This window comes from Vespula pensylvanica, chromosome 9, assembly GCF_014466175.1.
Source record: "Vespula pensylvanica isolate Volc-1 chromosome 9, ASM1446617v1, whole genome shotgun sequence".
Lineage (NCBI taxonomy): Eukaryota > Metazoa > Arthropoda > Insecta > Hymenoptera > Vespidae > Vespula > Vespula pensylvanica.
This window is the reverse complement of record NC_057693.1, coordinates 4,917,678-4,937,861: the sequence shown is the minus strand read 5'-3', so window position 1 is coordinate 4,937,861 and position 20,184 is coordinate 4,917,678. Positions and strand designations below refer to the sequence as shown.

General features: G+C 35.7%; 1 protein-coding gene across 2 annotated transcripts in view; it reads right to left on the bottom strand.

Annotated features, from left to right (window-relative positions):
• Positions 1-20,184, bottom strand: part of LOC122631639 (protein tyrosine phosphatase type IVA 1) — a 39,850-nt gene that overhangs the window by 18,766 nt on the left and 900 nt on the right. The gene's annotated exons all lie outside the window — the stretch shown is intronic.

Below are 20,184 nucleotides of genomic sequence, written 5' to 3'. Positions count from 1 at the left end.
CGTTTTCGAAAGGGAGCTTTGTTTATTCGCAAATATTTCGAATACTTCGACGACTTTTTTCCTTTCTCATTTCCTTTTTTTCCTTTTTCTTTCTCGTTACTTAATTATTGCTAAAGCGGCCGACCGTTCGAAAGACGATCGTAATCGTTTTTTTTTTCCTCTCGAATCGATACGAAAGGGTCCGACCTAATTTGTCAGATATATCCTTCGTCGAGCTTAGAAGCCACTTCTCGGACCATTTTCAAAGTCGACTTCGCGCGCCGGAACGGTCACCTTTCGTTCGCTTCGTTTCGTTCATTTATGCAAGAACGAGAATTCGGGTCAGGCTTATCCCTATAATCACGGAGTATAGCTCGTTAAACTTCACGGAACATGGACACGAATTTATAGTTAATATTTCTTCGGTCGTTTTTCTATTTTTTTTCCCCTTTTTCTTTTTTTTTTGTTTCGTTTTCTTCTTTCTTTTATATTTATATATATTTTTTTTTCTTCATACTTGTTATATTTTATATAGTTAGTTTTGCACGAATGCACACCAAGGTAAATCAAACGTCGAAAATAAAATCTCAAATTAAAATTCTTCTTTGATACACAATTTGTTTCATTGTGTGTGTGAGAAAGAGAGAGAGAGAGAGAGAGAGAGAGAGAGAGAGAGAGAGAGAGAGAGAGAGAGATTCCGTTGAAACAGCACGAAGTTACGCAGCCAAGTGAAAACGCATCAACGAGTTGCATGGTCTCTGAACCGAGTTAAATTTCCACCTTCGTTGCACTCGACATATGTATGTGTGTATGTATGTATGTATGTATGTTTGTGCATGCATGTATGTATGTACGAGAGAACCCTCAAAGATTGCGCGCTATTGCACGCGATTGCATAAGGTTGCGACCACCAGTATTGCACGGCGTTGCATCGCGCAGGTCCGTTCAAACGATCGCGTTCGTTACTTATATACGTTTACGGAATGTCCTACTAACCGTCACCGTCACCGTCACCGTCACCGTCACCGTCACCATCGTCATCGTCATCGTCATCGTCATCGACTTCGATCTCCACTTATCTTTGAACGCCGATCGAATGGTTACGTTCTTATTTCCATCCGATCGACGATCTCGATCTTTTTCTTCTTCGGATCTACGAATGCATTAAATATGTATATATATATATTTTTTTCTTTCTTTCTTTTTTGTTTCGCGTTAATGAATCTTCGATATGAATCGCCATCGCGTGAACCAAACAGACCAGGAACGATGAACTTTGAAAAGTACTACAGAATATATTTTGCTTAACATTGCGTGTTTTTTGAATTGATTAACTAAAAAAAAAAAAAAAAGAAAAGAAAAGAAAAAAAAAAAGGAGAAAAAGTAAACCCTTTCTGTATTCGTACATTTGTTAAGACAGTTAAGAAAAAAGTTTTCTAAGTCGAGAACATTGGAGAATAGTTCCGACTGAATAGACTTTCTATCTCGAAAATGTAAGAGAGAGAGAGAGAGAGAGAAAGTACTCGAAAGTTTTGTCTACATTGGCGACAAACTGAAACTGAAAAGAAGTAACCCACTAGGGGGTTGAATAGACACCCCCTCGTGTTTGCCGTTTTAACGTCGTATGCATGAAATAGGTTGTTATTTTAAAAGAACGCAGCAAATTCGCTAACGCGAGTTAAGCTCGAATCTCGTTTCTTGTTTTTGAGTTTTATCCTCCTAACGATAATTGGGTTAAGGTTGTCAATCAATAGAATTTAAGGTTGCATCTTGGACGGTCAATTATTTTCTTTTCCTCTTTCTCTCTCTTTCATTTTTCATTCTTTTTTTTTTTTTGTTTAATTTTCTTAAAGCCACGCGTATAAAACAACCACAAAGCTGTCTTTTCACAAAAAAATAAAAAAGAAAACAAGATTGTGTTAAAAGTCAAAGCCAAATGTTAAGCACCGCTATTCGGTATCAATAATACAGTTTCAGTTAGATTCAAACGTCGAGAATAATTCTACCTTTTCCTTTGCCTTTCCTGTCGTTAACAGACGTCAAATCGCGAACAATTTTGTTCGCACGAACGCGTAATGCACGACTATTCGCGATACACTTATGTAGGCGTAAATCCGTGAAATAAAAATAACAACTGAATAATATAGAAATTTTTATACGAAAATATCGTGTAGAATTATTAATACTAATTAATAGGATAACAAATTTTCGAGATTCGAAAAAGATAAGTCGGTAGTTCGCGATTTTGATTTTTCTAAATCCTCTTCCTACCCTCTTAGATAGAATTTTCTCTTGAAATCTTTCAGTGTTACCTACGCACACTTGCACCAACCCTTAGAATTTAAAGGAAGGAAGGAAGGAAGGGTCGTAGCGAAAAAAAAAAGAGAGAAAAAAAAAAGAAAAAAGGGAGAGCAGTTTTTCGAACGTTCCTTTTCTTATCATCGTTGGTTCTCGTATCATCCGAATAAGAAATTCGATTTCTCGATATAATCCCTACAGAGATCTCTTATCCGCGAAGAGGAACGACGTTCGATTGGAAATTTGAAAAATAGAAAAAAGAGGGAAGGAGAGGAGAGGGTTGATAGCGAGTGAAAATAAATCGAGAAGCTTATCGATCGATAATATTAGACGCATATAGGTACTCGATGATGATTAATAATTTTTTTTTCGTTATTCCGGAAGCGATTGTTTCCTCCTCTTCCTCTTCCTCCTTCTCCTCCTTCTCCTCCTCCTCCTTTTCTGTGCACGTACATCCTGTTTCATTCGACTGACGTAACACAAAAGGAAATTGTTGAACTTTGCGCATGCGAACGAGTGAAATCAAGGATTATTACCTTGTTACGATACGATTACGTTTATTTTTTATTATTACGTTTGTTCTTCTCGTTACGAAGGAGAGAAAGACGTAGTTTATTTTTATTAATAGCCTATGCATTTATAGCAATGCTTTGAAATATTCTCTTTCAATCTCGAAAAGGATGAATACATTTCTGGAAAATGTTACGCGATTGTTAAATTTATCCTACTGATAACAGTGATAAAATGAGATAGAAATAGGAAGATAATTCATTACGTAAAGTCCGACCGTAGAAATACACCAAGACTCGAATTAATTGCGTCAGCATGAGAGAGAGAGAGGGAGAGAGAGGGAGAGAGAGAGAGAACGAAAAAAAAGAAAGAGACTAGGCAGCGTGGGCGAGAGATCAAAAACGTAACGACGTCAGTGATGACGTCATAGTTATGACGTAGTAAACATACGTAGGTACATATACCTACGTAGATATAAGTAAGTACGTACATGTCCTATCAATAAAATAATCTTCGAATAAAAAGTCAAGGTTCTGTTCTACCCCAAAAACGATTTATTTTCAAAATGTATGATTTGAGTCGGTGGCAGGTCGAATGATAAATGGAATGGGTGCTAAATCGATTGGGGCAAGAAAACAGAGAAAAATAAAAAAAAAAAAAAAAGAAAGAAGTAAAACAACAGTAATTTCTTTACAGAAGCCATAACACGTGTCTAGTATACGAAAAGGCAATAAATATAATCACATTGTAATAATGTTTCGAACGTAATCGGAAATCAATGATTGCACAACCGCCGGTATTTAATCAATTGTCACAAACACATACGAACATACATATACTCATTGGTGAAATATTCGTAGCGAAGCTACGTTAATATACATACATATATACATACATACATACATACATGCATGCATGCATACAAAATATAGTCATTACAATAAATGACCGTCGAATGACCGAATATATCCTTGAAACGATAGGAGGCGTAACAACGTCTGTCCGATTTTTTCAAAGCAATCCGGTCCGGTCCAGTCCGGTCCGACGATACACACCTACTACGCCTACGTTCTTCGAGATTATATTTCCCACGCTGAAATCTAACCGAACCGAAGCAAATGCCCTTTACACGAGAAGCAAGTAAACCTTTTTTTAACAACAAAAAAAAAAAAAAAAAAAAGAAAGAAAGAAAAGAAAAAGATGGTACAGCAAGGAGAAAGTAAGCAAGGAGAAGAGTAAATAAAAAAGGTTACAGAGGAAAGAAAATCTGAAGAGTGAAGGGCGGGAAAAATAAGAAGAGAAATTTCATTTTCATCTATTTGATTTACATGTACATATCACAAGTTAGTAAAAACAATGTAATAAAAGAAAAGAAAAAAGAAAAGAAAAAAAAAGGGACATAAGAATGACGGTGGCGTGGATGGCTAACCCCACCATGCTCCCTTTTTGGTATACGTTAGTCTTGCTTGTATGTATATTGTTGAGCGAGTTGATAAAGACAGAAGAGAGAGGGGAGGATAGAACAAAAAAAAAAATAAAAAAACAAAAAAGAGAGAAGGAAAGAAGAAAGAGAGTGACAAAGCCAGAGAAAGAGAAAGAGACCCGGGATGAATATGGATTTATGAATATGGACGAGGGTAAAACCTCGAGGTTGGCTAGCAACAAAGCGAGTATATCCCCACTACTCTCTTTCACACACCCCTTATTTCTATCGTTCTACACTACCCAAGCTGCCACCTACACTTCCTTCTATGTCTCTCTCTCTCTCTCCCTTCCTCTCCCCCTTCTCTCCATCTTTCCCAGACGAGAACGGGCAAGGGGTAGAAAACGTGAAGGGACTACGTCGACTAACGGGGACGTCGAACCGTGTACATTAAGCTTCCTTCACACCGAGGAAGATCTTTTTACATCGATTTTGCCTGATGGTTTAATATATAACGGCACTTCGAAATCCTCCCCTTAGTTTTTCTTTCTTTTTCTTCCTCTCTCTCTCTTCTTTTTTTTTTTTTTGTTATATTACATATTTTCTTTCTTCATCAAAGAGATTATATTTCCTTCTACCACCCTTGCTACCCTTTAGAAATTTGGTCAATTTCTGAAATTGGTCTCTCTCAAAGAGTGAGTACACGATCTCGTGCCTTGTAATATGTATGAGACGAATAAGTTATAAGAATGTTAATGTTATCGATATTTCGTCACGAAGACGGTGGATAGTACGACGAACCTTAACGAATTTTTTTTTTTTTTTTTTTTTCTTTTTGAAGTTCAAAAAGGAAACTCTCGACCAAGCTTACAAAAACGTTCATAAAGTCTACACCGTAGTAATTACATTTTTCTCTAGCTTCGTTATTTGAATTGACTTTAGATGTAAACTCTTCTTCTGTCGTTAACTAGACTCGTCTTTTTCCTACCGATTAAAAGTAATTACGTTCGAATGCACTAGCATGCGCGCGCGCGCGTATATGTGTGTTGCAAGTTCCACTTTCAAAGGTCATCGATGCAAGTCAATCTAGACACGCTCTCGACGTTTCATGACTTTCTCTTAACGTTATTTCACGGACTCGTTTGGCGTTAGAAGAGAATGCAGTTAGGTGACCATAATTGTACTGAAATACACGAAAGAATTTCTAGACCTTTAAGAACGTGTGAATAATTCCAAGATTTATGTATTTGAAATATGTGTGTGTGTGTGTGTGTGTGTGTGTGTACATATATTTTATGATACATACATGTATCATTCTGGAGTAATAAAAATGATATAATCTATAAAAAACATTTTTCTTCGTTGAACGACATCATTATCGATTCTATTTCTAGATTTATCTCTTCGATAAAACTATCTCTACTGTAATAGATACTTTATACCTGATGTATCAAAAATCATATCATATTCTTGGAAGTCTATAAAAATAATCCATTCTCGTATTCCTCGAAAAAATTTACCTAAGTACATATATACGTATATACATACGTACATATATATATATATATATATATATATATATATATATATATATATATATATATGTTTGCATTTACGCTAATATTAAATCGAAAAGCCTTTAGAATAGGGTTCTTATTACAACGATCCAATCCTCGCGATGTCGTACAACGTCGTCAAATTTTACAAATGTATAAAATCTTTGATATATATCTCGTTAACAGAGGTATAACCTTCGTGTCGACGGCTTAGAGTCTGAACTACCTGTAAAATCGATATTTCAAGTAGGTCACTAGGTTAGCAGGCAAAGGATGATAAGAGGCCACTTCGAGCGAATAATAGCGACCGATAAGAGTCGCCGGCTAACTCGTAGCCCGTTAGTGTTACTCCTCGAGCGAAGAAAATGAATAATCCGCTTCCGGTATGCGAGAGAAAACGTCGCTGAACGTAATTTGAATTTCGAAATCGAATGGACCCGACGTTGATTACTAATTAACGTTCGCATGACACCGTATACGCGTCGAATTATTACCTATTAGCTGTTTCGTCAGATCCACATGGATATTAGGGCGTGTTTACGATCAACGTCAAATTGCTGGATTAACGTCCATAATATCTTTATCTATTTAATAATGCGCTGATAAAATAAATTACAATGATCTTATTACCGAGCTAATATCAACGAAATTGGCTTTTATACGAAATTAATTGAAAGGCAGTAGGAAAATCACTTGTTCGATATTTTCCCGTTTACCAGTTTTATTGAAAAATATTGGACTATATTATTTGGCCAAACTCGATGTATACAAAAATCAACGATCGAAAGAAAATTTACAAATTTTCACTGTGACAGAAGAAAAGAAAAAGAAGAAGAAAAAGAGGAAGAGGAAGGAGAAAAAAAAAAAGATTAAATGTATAATCTATCTGCGATACAACAAAATGTAGTACAAACGTTTTATCGCTCTGCAATTACACCTATCCACGATTTCGTGGAAATAAGTAAGCCCCGGGTTTCCTATGACATTTCGCTGAACGTTTAATCGATAAATTCTCTGAAGGCCTGATTCTTTATCGGCGTACATTCGGTGTAGCATGTAGTTAACTAAGTGTAAGTTTAAAATTGCAATTGTCTGTCGCACGTCTCAAAGAAGAAATTACTTTTGCGATCTATCTGTCCGTTTCAATAATCGTCAAAAAGTAATTAATTAATCGAAGTACATAAGAAAATTGAAAAGTTCTAGCTTTCTCTCTCTTTTTTTCGATGCAATTTTTTTTCACGAGCAACGGAAGTAAATAAGAAGAAGGAATAGATTGTATATAACGATATAAAAGACAAAGGATAAGAAGAATGTATTTGATAGTAGAATTCGATTGTAGTCGTAGGATATTGTATACAGGATAATTCTCTTCAGAGGTGGGTCTGGCTAGGGTCCTCCTCCCAGACATTGCCGATCGTTAAGCAAGGTCAGTGACATCGGTCGTCTACCCGTCTGGCTCTGCCAGTCGAATATCTTTTTCATTGGGTGCCCTTCCTGCCATGGACACGTATATAACACATACCCCCTTCTCTGCCCCCCCTCTCTCTCTCAAACCTTTCCTTTTATTCTCCCTTTCTATACGAAATTCGTGAAAATAATTTCATTCGAACGTCTCCGACGTTTCATCGCGTCGTTGTTAGAATATTTAAAAGAAGAACTTGTTTTTTATCCCCTCTTTCCCTCTCTCTCTCTCTCTCTCTCTCTCTCTCACTCTCTCTAGAGCTCTCTCTTTCTCTTTTCTACCACTACAAACAGCAAAGAATTCCAAAGGAAACACGTCTGAGACTCGTTAAGCCAATGATAATCGACTCGCAAGTAGAAAGAGGAGAGAGAGAGAGAGAGAGAGAAAGTGCACTCGAGAGAAGAGAATCGATGCATCGTCGCGACGCAGAAGCCTTCTTCTTCTTCTTCTTCTTCTTCTTCTTCTTCTTCTTCTTCTTCTTCTTCTCATAGAACGCGAACTTGCTCAACGAGTTTCCGATTCTTACAGAATGAATTCATGATTTCACGCGAGAGACTATTTCGATAAATCGATCGTTTCTACTCGTACCCACTCGTCGTTATCGGATAGAAAGAGAAGAAATTGGTGCTACGATTTCTTTTTTTTTTCTTTTTTTTTTTGTCATCGTTTTCGTCTTCGTATTTAACAAACAATGAATATATATATATATATATATATATATATATATATATCGTAATTCCTCTTTTTTCTTTATCCTTCAATTTTTTGTCCGATCGATCAAATATCACTGTCGTGTTATCTCGGGAAACTTTGCGATACGTTATTTTATAAGAACCGGTTGAATCGATTAGAAATCCGATAAGGAAGATTTCTCGGTAGATAAATATCGTAGAAAATTTTTACAAGTATCACTCGAATCAAATTCGATCACTCGGTTATGTCGATCACGTTCGCATAATTTTCAACGAGTTCAAACGTTCGATATTTTTATTATCGAGAGATCGGAGTCTCTTGAGGAGCATCGACTAGAGAAAGGAACAAAATTGAACCGGTTTGCTCTACGTTCCCGGGGGTTCGTTGAACAAAGTGGCATGCAAAAAGGCAAGTACGAGAGGAACGACGAGACTCTGTAGAAAAAAGGAGAGTAAAAGAAGACGAAGACGAAGACGAAGACGAAGAAGAGAAAGAAACGAGAGAAAGTCAGCAGAGATTCTTCTCTTTCGTTGTACTCGTCGTTGTACGTTTGAAGAGATTCAACAAATTCTAATTTAATCGCTTTCAAGATTCTCTCTCTCTCTTTTTCTTCTAAACGATCTACAATGTGACAATCGTAACTTGGTGTGCGACGGAAAACTGAGACTCTTACGATTTATTTTTCTTTTTATTTTATTTTATTTTATTTTATTTTTTTGATTCATCATTGTTATTACACGAGACGATAAAGAAGAAATCTCCGATCGGGTTTCGATCAATTTATATTTTGTCTGGAGGTCGTAACGTTTAGGTATTCTCGTTTTGTTAACAGAAGAGGGATCGAGAGAGTGAGAAAAATGAATAGGATACATAGATAAGAAGAGAGAAAGAGAGAGAGAGAGAGAGAGAGAGAGAGAGAGAGAGAGAGAGAGAGAGAGAGAGAGAGTCTGGTACTCGACACGAGCTTATCGCGTTCATCGCGTTGTTTTAAATCGAGTCGACATAATGTCCGAAGCGTTCGATTTCTCGTAACATCGTCGGTGGTCGAAAGCAAGCGGCGCGCCGACGGAAAGTGCAACGAACCCCTAGCGCGTCTTTCCGTGAGCATTCGAGCGAACGAACGAACGAACGAACGAACGAAGAGAAGAAGCGAAGAAGCGAAACGAACGTCTTGCGGAATGTCGACGTTCCGCCGACGGCTGGGGAATGCGGTCCGATTGGTCCCATCGCGTCTAACCTACAACCATTTCCCTCATTTTTCCTTACGGTCCTTGTCTTTTTCTTTTTCTTTCTCTTTTCTCTTTTTTTCTCTCCTTTTCTCTCTCTCTCTCTCTCTCTCTCTCTCTCTCTCTCTCTCTGTCCTTCCTTTTTTTTTTTCTTTAAGCGCACGTCCAACGAAAGATTTCCTTTCTCGTCGATAAAAATACAAAATCCCTTTTCCCCCATCGACGAGAATTTATTTCGACATTTCTCGCACTCCGTATCTCTCAGTTAAATAAACGAGAGAGGAGGAATTGTTATAAATATAAAAGATAAGGGAAAACTTAAGGGAGGATTTTAGATAAAGTTTTGTAAGAAAATTCGGTAAGACATTTGAACATTCGTTTATAAACGTTAATTGCTTTCATACGTGTACATATTATAATTATATGATATAAAAATGGTAGAAAAAATTTTGACGAATTTCGTTGTAAGAATAAAGGAGAAAGGAAGGGGAAAAAATGGAAATAAAAAAGAAAGGGGGGGGGGAAAGGATCAAACGTACTTTACCTTAGGAAATTGTTGCGCTTTTTTACGGAAGGGAAGAGCAGAGAATGGAACACGTCGAGCGGAAGATTTTGGGTGTGCAACAATGTGCATCCCCGGTCTGGTCTTTTCTTTCAGTGAAAAGGGAAACAATCGTATTACGAAGAATGTATCTCCACAATGGAATCACAGTAGTCCATGTAACTACGTAGATAGACGTTCGTTGTGATATGTACATGTAAATTACACAACGATCTTACGTCATTATCACCGAATGAAATTATTTACTGAAATATTTTATTTCCTCGCAACTGCGGCGACATCAAAGAATCATTCTTTTTTATGCTCTAAATTTGTTTGCTCTTTCATATAGATAAAGGGGAAAGAAAGAAAGACAAAAGAACGAAAAAGAAAAAAAAAAAAGAAGAAAAAAAAATGATCTGCAATAAATCAGTTTAATTACGAATTATTTATCGACGGCTGCTTTTGTCGGAACAGAGAAATGTGTGTTTCATTGAATCATTGGTACATGAGCGAAAGACGAGCTATTTACAAAACTCTTTCGTTTATCTCTTCTTCCCCTTTTGTTTGCACAACTTTCCTTCGAGGCTTTGTGCATCGAACAGGTGTTAAATTACCAGCGAGCAGTCTAATTAACTAATATGTATGTATATATGTGCACGTGTTATGAGATTAAAATGGATAAATGAGATAAAGTGGGATAAATCTTCTTCTTATTCGTAATTGCGTAAAAGCGTTCGTGTATCATTTTTATACATTATGCGTTCTAACATGCGGATATGAGATATGTATATACGTATGTAAATACATATATCAAGTAAGTAGATGAGACTCCATAATACATATCTCTGTCTACTTTGAATTTTATATATATATATATATATAAAATAGATGTAACAATTATTGTATTTACGAATAATTAACGGAGGAATAAAGCAAAGAAAATTGTTAAACAATTTTTTTCAAAAACTAAGAAACGATACTAGCAATCGTAACTGTTATTTTCTCTATCACTTTATCATAGGGATTTACGAGTAACACCTGCGATTGAAAAGATATGAAACATTGTTTTCTCAAAGAAAACGATAAGTTTGATTTTAATTAAAATAGAGATACATCGTGTGTGATTCAGTAAAACATGTAACGTTATTAACCCGAATGGTGTAGGTATCGTTGAGTCATCTTTCTTCTAAGCAAAGCTTTGTCTAAGAATTGACACAAACACAGCCACCGTACACACACACACACACACACACAGAGAGAGAGAGAGACACCTACAGTAATTTGCAAAAGTATACGAACATCTCTTATCTTCTAGCACGTTCGTTGAGAGAATTATGATTAAAAAAAAAATCATGTTCTTTCTGGAATCCATGAATGAATTTTTAAGGACGGATCGATGGATTTAGATAGAAAAAAAGAAAAAGAAAAAGGAAGAAGCAGAAGGATAGTTTTTTCTATTTTGTAGAAAAGAAAAGTGATACTATACTTTTTTCTAGACGATGTAAACTTCCTCTATGTAAGGACGACGCATAACGCTTGCAACCGGTCTAGACAAGATAGTAACTTAATTCCTACACGTGGCAGAGGTAAAAAGGAGAAGTATCTTAGAATAATCTTTCGAGAGATTTCGCCTTGTCGAGAGTACTCGGTTGTCTCTCTCTCTCTCTCTTTCTCTCTCTCTCTCTCTCTCTCTCTCTCTCTCTCTCTCTCTTTCTGGAAATGTGAAACCAATGAAGAGAGATAATATTCGACTTATACACCATCATTATAATCTATGCACGTAACTATACATATATATGTATCTATATACATAGATATATACAAACACAGACAAACAAACACACCTGTACGTTTATAATAAATGCATGCAACTAACATCTATATAGAAATTTAATTATACTCTCTTACGACGACGATGACGACAACGACGACGAAACTTATATACGATTTCAAGAATAATCATTGAGATCCGCCATACTTCGCTATCCTCTTTCAATTCGTTTCGAAGAAAACAAATTGAAAACTCGAGTGGAACGCTTTCGCACTCCCACTTGATCTCTAAAAGCATAGCACAATAAAATTCTCGTAGTTGAGAACCGACTGAACTATGTATCAACGCCTATTGAAAACGCCGTAAGAAGAGTTAATCGAAATTGCTCGAGAAATGAGAAATAAGAAAAAAAGTGAAAAAGAATGATAATAATAACAAAAAAAAAAAAAAAAGAAAAAAAAAAGGAAAAACGAAGTGGAAAATATATGGCTCGAGAAAAGCAAGGTAATCGCGGTTAATGCAGTAGACTAGATAATATCAACCTATTATTCGCTGTGCGTTAGCCACTCCCAGCTTCCTGTCCCGATATACATACATACGTACATACATACATACATAAATATATACATACATATATACGTTTACCGTTATGTAATGTCAAACAATTTACATAACAGGAAATGCGATACTACTAGAACGAATCTGCCGAACGTAGGCGTTGACCTATTCGCGTAAAAGGTATAATAAAAAGAAAAATAAATAAATAAATAAATGAATGAATAAATTGGTAGATTTTTTTTCCGCGTGCAGGAATAGCAGAAAAAAAAAAAAGAAGAAGTTTCTTTAAAAATATATTACTATCGTTGTCGTCATCGTCGTTGCCGTTGCTAAAGGGGAAGGAAAGTTATGGCAAGGTTATAAGGAAGAAGATAAATCTACACGAAATAAAGTCTAATGGAGGATTTAAAAATATGTATATATACAATGTTATAAGGTGTGTCATCGATAAAGATGATCGAGGCGAATGTCACGTGTAAAACCGATCGCTTCTTGGGTAATATTGTAAACTGAGGGAGAAGCTCCGAAGAAAATCGATTCAAAGTTCGATGAAAAAGAAAGAGAGAGAGAGAGAGAGTAATAGTATGCCAAAGTTTTTTTTGAAAAAGCGTAAGATTCGACAAGTTTCAATATACTTTTTAATTGACTTCGAATGGAGTGTGATAAAGGAGGATCAACGAAGGCTTCTCTTATTCGAGAAGGAGAGAAAGAAAGAGAGAAAAAAAATAGTAAAAAATGAAAAAGGATAAACGACGATCTACGAGCTCGAAACGCGTCATACGTAAGTACGTACGTATCTATCCACAAACGTAGAAACAATGATCGGAAAAAAAGAACAAAAGAAACGTTTGGAAAACAGTCGTCGCAAACAATCGAACGTACGTAGGTATGTACGTATGGATGATATCGTTCGATCGTAACTCGTGCGGCCTTCTCTCTTCGACCTCGATTATTCCGACGACGTCAAACTACATCCAACGATCGACTCGAGAAATAATCCCCGTATATACACACGCATATATATATATATATATATATATATCACATAAGTATTTTTATACCATTCAAATGATCTCGACATTCGAATAATTATAATAGATTTATCTATTTTATACTAATTAGATATATCTATTTTTCGATATAATAGGTTCTATAAAAAAAAAAGAAAGAAAAGAAAAGAAAAGAAAAATAAAATAATACATATTTTTATACCATTTAAATGATCTCGACATTCGAACAATCAGATATCTATTTTTCTAATAGGTTCTATATACAAAACAAAAAAAAAAAAAGAAAAGAAAAGAACAAAAACATAAAAAGAAAAATAAAATGAGAAGAATGCTTTAATAATATAAAAGAAAAAAATGAGCGAGATAAAAGTTGACTCGATTGAATTATTCCCGAGCTCTTTCTTCTATAATCACATCAACGATGTCATTGACGGAGAGAGGATTGGCTGATAAGCGAGCAAAGTTCGACGGATAAGAATAATCGATCGATTAAAATTTACGTTAACTTACGCGAAAAAAAGGGATTACTTTAGTCCGTCCATCGGTGTCGATGTAAAGACGAACATAACTACTTCGGAGGTGATCGTTATCGTTGTCGTTCATTGGATGGCTGAAATACGACGAGACTGTCGGAGTCTCGACGTGTCGGATAAACCAAATGCGCGCGTGGTACGCGTAAACCGAGCCGCTCGAGACAAGAAAGGAGAAAGAATCGTGCTCTATGTCACTCGAGAACTTAGATGCGGCACGATTCTACGAACGAAGCGGAGAAAGTCGATTCGACATGACTCCGCTTCTCTCTCTCTTATTTGGGCTATTACAAAACATGTTGCATGGTACGAATATTTATAGATTAAGAATCCTTCTTGCATATCCTTTGCAAATTTTCAATAAAAAATCTCGAGTGAAAGTATAAGTAAATTACTGTAATAATGATAAATTCGTTGATTGTTACATTTTCTATCCAATGTCATCAATTTGTTATGAAATTGAGAACAAATAGAATAATTATGAGGATAATGATGACGATAATCGGATATCAAATGATCGTATCTACGACAAATTCGAAACTACGGAAACTACATTTGAGAGAACTAAAATTAAAGAAGGTACCTTAAAGCTCTCTAAAATCGTGCGGTTAAAGAGGAACAGTAGAACGAAAGACGATTTGTGTGTTCCGCCCACGCGACGAAGAGGGCATCGAACGCATTCGATGTAATAAACTACTCTTAGCCCTGTACCTCTTCTTATTTCTCTCTCTCTCTCTCTCTCTTTCTCGCAAGTGGGAAAACCACCGATGAGTAAGAAAAACAGAAAGAAACGATAACGCTTCGGCCAAAATTATACCGCGTGAAACTTGACTCGCGTGCCATTTTTTACAAATTTTTTTCCCCTACATTCTTCTTTTAATATATTTTTTCTTTTCTCTTTCCTTCTCTCTCTCTCTCTCTAAATAATACACACAAACGCTCACGCACGCACACACACGCGCGCATACACATGCACGCACGCACACTTATTCGAGGTCATTCGTTATCTGTGCAATTTAAAATAGATTAAGATCTATGAAATGATTAGGTACCATTGCAATTGTATTTCTGTTATCTTCCGTGATAAGAGATAACCGATAACCCGAAAAAATATTCATCGAAAGAGAATAAAAAGAATCTCGAGAACAAGTAATCAGAATTTCACGAGAGAGAGAGAGAGAGAGAGAAAGAGAGAGGAGTCAACGATCAGACGATGAGTAGAGGGAAATGCATCGGCATCGACAAACAATGACGCAGAACGGCGTAATATTGCATCAATGGGAGGAGCATCGGTGGCTCACTCGGCGAGATGTTGATTTTTCGAATAAATGTCGCACTTATCGTCTATGCACTTGCCGTCAAATACAAATGCAAATTTACGAAGAGACTTCGTAATCGTTTAAAACGATTAGAGAACGACTATCAAAATGTACTTCCATTTTTCTCTTTTTCTTTCTTTTTTTTTAAATATATATATATATATATATATATATACCTATCGAATGAATCTTTTTTTTCTTTTTTTATGTAAAAATATATATACCTATCGAATGAACAATTTATCAAACGAATATTTGACAAAGAATTTAATCGATACGACTTTTGTCTCGTTTTTTCTTCGTCTCTCTCTCTCTCTCTCTCTCTCTCTCTCTCTCTCTCTCTCTCTCTCTCTCTATCTCTATCTTTATCTATCTGTCTATCTCTATCTCTCTTTCTTTTTATCGCGTTATCACGCACGATTTCATCTTTATCGTCGAATAGCCGTCCTCGACGACGTATCCGTAGAGCGAGCGTGCGAGCGAACGACCTTGACCTAGGAGAAAATAAACGACTATTACATGGAAATAGGTACGATGCAAATTCTATCACGATTTTAATATTTTCTTTGTCTTAACTTTCTTCTTTCCTTCCTTCCTTCCTTTCTTCTTTTTTATTTAATGAAAAGTATCACGTGCGTTTAATACCTCATGCCCGTTGTTCTTCCCTCTTTGTATCGTCGATTTTCTTCTTCTTCTTCTTCTTTTTTTCTTATTAAAAAAGACGAATTTAAACAAATGGCATCTCTAAGTCGTCCGCAAATTTGCGATCAACGCTAATGTCGGATGATTCATAACTACGATGAATATATTCTTAGTTACTTCCCGGAAACGTCGACGTTTCCTTCAACTTGGGATCTTAAAGAATAAAAGTACAGTAAAAAAAAAAAAAAAAAAGAAAATAAAGAAGAAAAGAAAAAAGATGAGAGGGAAGTAAGAATAAGTCAAAGCTTCGTGACGGTCTTGTATCCACGACGACGACGAATTAACGTGAAATATATTATTATGTTCCGTGTAAGCTTACTTTCGTCTATGCCTCGAAACAGACGGATCCCACAAGAAGATGTATATATGTACACGAAGAGTTTAACGATTTAGGTACAACGCGTTTCTCTGTTTTTGCGTCTCTTTGAGAGTCCTTGAATATCCGACGAGACAGAAGAAAGGGACAGATGGTTAGATCTTTTTTCTTTTATACGATATTTACATACAAAACGAAAGAAGAAATAATTAAATCTAATAAAATAAATCACGCATAGATTCCACGTAAAGCATAATTATTGTGTTTTAAAAGTACAATAATTAAAATCACATATACACACATAACACGCACGCAATTCACTCTAAATAATATAAATAAATTAACGTTTGAAAGAGAAAGAGGGGTTGAAAAAAGATTATGAATATCGTATTTTTTTACAAACGCGTACACACATACACCCATCCATGCAATATGTATATTTGTGAGAGAGATACATTCAAGATGCGTAACACTGAAAGCACAACTATAATATATAGCGTGGCAGTAGGCCGAACGATCGAGGAAGATCGATCGGTCGGCGTACCCGCCCCGTTTATACAACGTAGAACGAGACATCTCCCATCGACTAGGTCTCGGCTAGTAGACTTCGGCCATTGTTTACCGTGAAAATTAATACTGCGAGGAGAAGAGAGCTCTATTTCTCCTCCCTCACCCTCTCTTGATTCACCAACGAAAGCAAAAATGAAAAATCTGCTCTCGATCGAACAACTTTTTATTTCTCGAGACTCTTTCCCAAAGAATAAAATTCCTGTATGTATGTAACTTATGTTACGTTACATTAAATACATTACGTTCAAAAGAGCTTTCGTTTCTTTATCGATCTGAAAAATTTTTTACATAGACTTCTATCTATGCCAGTAATAAAAAAAAAAAAAGAAAAAGGAAAGAAAAGAGATTATTTTAAGAACATGGAATCTTCTTCTCAAGTTAAACATAAAATTAAATTAAGAAATAATAAAGATCACGATCATCGATGTTAGATATTGTATATTATACGTTAATCGCTGATAATTGACAATTAGTATCTTTAAACGAATTTAACAAACGTACGTATGAACGAAAATCTTTTAGAACTTGACGTGTTTATGTATACTCCATTATATACACACACACACACACACATACATACGTGTTTACGCGCGCGCATGCATATATACTAGAGTATCTAACGTGAATATGTAAATTAAAATTTAATGAACGAATGAGAAAAAGAGGAGGAAGGTGAAACTTAACGATAGCAAACGTACGAGTCTAGTTGGTAAGTAAATAAACGAACGAAGCACAACGTTCTCGTGGGTTACACCCACTCATCCGTCTCGTTTAAAAAAGGATTAGCAGTGGCTGGAACGAAACTAAATTGCGGCAGTCAGATGAAAGGCAGATAAGCTAGACAATGTTTCATAGTTGGAGTGGATGCTTGTATGAGTTCGCTTAGCTCAATATAATATCGTAAACAAGCATGTTGGCTGCGTTGGCGAACTCCTTTGTTGATAAATATGCTTACAAAAAGGACGAACGTTTACGTTTACGATTACGACTACGTTACGTTACGTTATTCCTAAAGAGATATAATTTTTAATACACCTACATATATATATATATATATATATATATATGTATATATATGTATTCAATTACAATATATTCATTACTTATTCCGTAAAGTCGAGTCAATTGTATAATGAATTCGTAATAATTCTTGTAAATAAACAATATTAATAGTAAATAATACAAACCAGTTCGATAATAATAATCACTCTTTTCCTCTTCTCTCGTCGTCGAAATCAAATCTCAAATTACGCGTATCGTTTTACATTAATATTTAATTCGATTCGATTTTACGATTCTTCTCGAATTATTTCAATTATTCTCTGGTACGTTTGACAACATTATCGATGCGTTCTACCATCAATCGCAAATTTTAAGCGGATTATACGTCGCTACGACTATTCTCTAATACATACATATATATATAAAATATATATAATATATATATATATATATATATATATATATATTCGGTAGTCTTTAAATATATTTTCCTCTTTCCCGTTAAGACGTTTTTGTACGACCTAATAAAGTTTACGTTCGTCTGGGTCCGGTCGTTAAGAGAAAAATACAATCGAAGTGCCATTTACATCGTTAGAACGGTTCAATTAATTTTATAAAAATAGAAAGAAACAAAGAGAGAGAGAGAGAGAGAGAGAGAGAGAGAGAGAGAGAGAGAGGGAAAGAAAAGACTCAAGAAAGAAGAGAAGACAAATATGTCGTAAGAGAGGAAAAGAAAGGGCTTTAAAGCTTTTCCATTCTATTTAACGTGACACTCGACTAAAGAAGAAGAAAAAAAAGGATAAAGAGAAAGAGAAAGATAAAAAAGAAAAAAAAAGAAAACAAAAAAAGAGAAAAAGATAGTCTCTAAGAAGTCTAGGCCACTTTTCTGTTGGAGTAGTGCGACTCTTCGTCGTCGTGTCGTCGTCGTTGTTGTCGTCGTCGTCGTCATCGTCGAATGGCTCCCTCAACATCGCAGACACGCGGACCTCCTTTCGAGCTCGATAAAGACACCGTCTCTCTGGTGTCTCACCTACATACATCTCTTCACGCATATCGATATAATCGTTTTAACCCCGAATTTCAATTTAAATCGAAACCCATTGTCTACTCTTAACGATTCATCGAATCCAATTAATCTCGGGAAATAGATATTTGAACGAAGCTATTTCATTGGAATGAATGACGCAGCTGTGTACAATAGCGAAACAAGCAAAGAAAAAAAGAAAAATAAAATGAATAAATAAAATAAAAGCGTGTAATAACTGGACGCAATAAGATAAGAAACGTATTATTATTTTTATTTCAGGGAGTTGTAAAAATTGACGAAACGCAATAAAGAGATCCGACGGGATAAGCCGTTTAGCTTTCGATATGAAATTCTATATTTTTTAAGGTCGATCGCTTGGAGCAACGTTAAGCAGATAAGTATAATGATTTGATGGAAAATGATAAGGGAAGTAATAATGTCGAGAGAATAAAATATCAATGGAAAAATTAGTTGCAAAGTTTCGAAAAAAAAATAACACGATAAGGCACCTGTTACCTATACACCACCCTCCCCTCCCTTCTTTCCCTCTCTCTCTCTCACACACACACACACACACGCATGTACGTATATAGGAAGGAGATACACGTTGGTCGGTATGAGAAAATAAACACAAAGTTTTAAAGAATAAAACACAAGGCTAATATCTAAACATAGCTTGGTCATAGAATATCGTTTGAGCAACTTTAAAATGTTAAATAAAATGCTAGCAAAAAGAAATAAAAAAAAAAAAAAAAAAAAAAAAAAAAAACAAGGAAATAAATACTTTCCTCTCCCTAAAGACAAAACACCCTTCATTGGCGTAAAGGTTAAGTTCGGAAAAAAGGTAAAAAATAAAACGATAAGTATGAATAAAAAGAAAAGTAATAAATAAATAAATAAATAAATAAATAAATAAAATAAAATAAAAAACATAAAAGATAAGTTAAGAACTGTTGGAAGGAGGCTTCGAAGGAATTTCAGAAATTTTATCGAAAAGAAAAGGAAAGAAACCGTGTCCATATCCTTTCGAGCTGACGCGCCCTTCGACTCTTCTATTTCTCTCTCTCTCTCTCTCTCTCTCTCCCTCTCTCTCTCACGCTTCTCGTGCTTTGAAAGAAAGCCGCGAGGGTAGAGCCGGAGCTACCGCTCCATCCAACAAGAGAAGTAACTTCCGCGTTTCGTGTCTTTATCTTTGTCTACTTAAGTTCGTCTGATCGACGATTAGTCCATTAGGGAGTAAACGAAGGCAAAAGAAAAGAAAACTAAAGAAAACGAAAGAAAAATGGGCGAAAGTGTGTGACGATAGAATCTTCTCCGGAGTAGATGGCCGTGAAAAGATGACGAGAAAAGAAAAGAAAAGAAAACAAAATTAAAAAACAAAAAAAAAAAAGAGAAAAGAAAAATAAACAAAATTAAAAAGGAAACAGGACTACAAAGAAATAGGAAACAACAGGGAAATAATACGCGGGGGAAGAAGACAGTTGTACGTGTCTGCGTGTTCGTATGTGCGATGAGAGAGAGAGAGAGAGAGAGAGACAGACAGAGTCAGAGACAGAGAAAAGGATGGTCGAGGAGAGCCGACGCCGGCTTTCGACGGGACACGCCAGAGTTCGTCGTCCGCACGAATACAAGGGAACACATATGAGTATAGACGAACTCGAGAGTGAGAAAGAGAAAGAGAAAGAGAG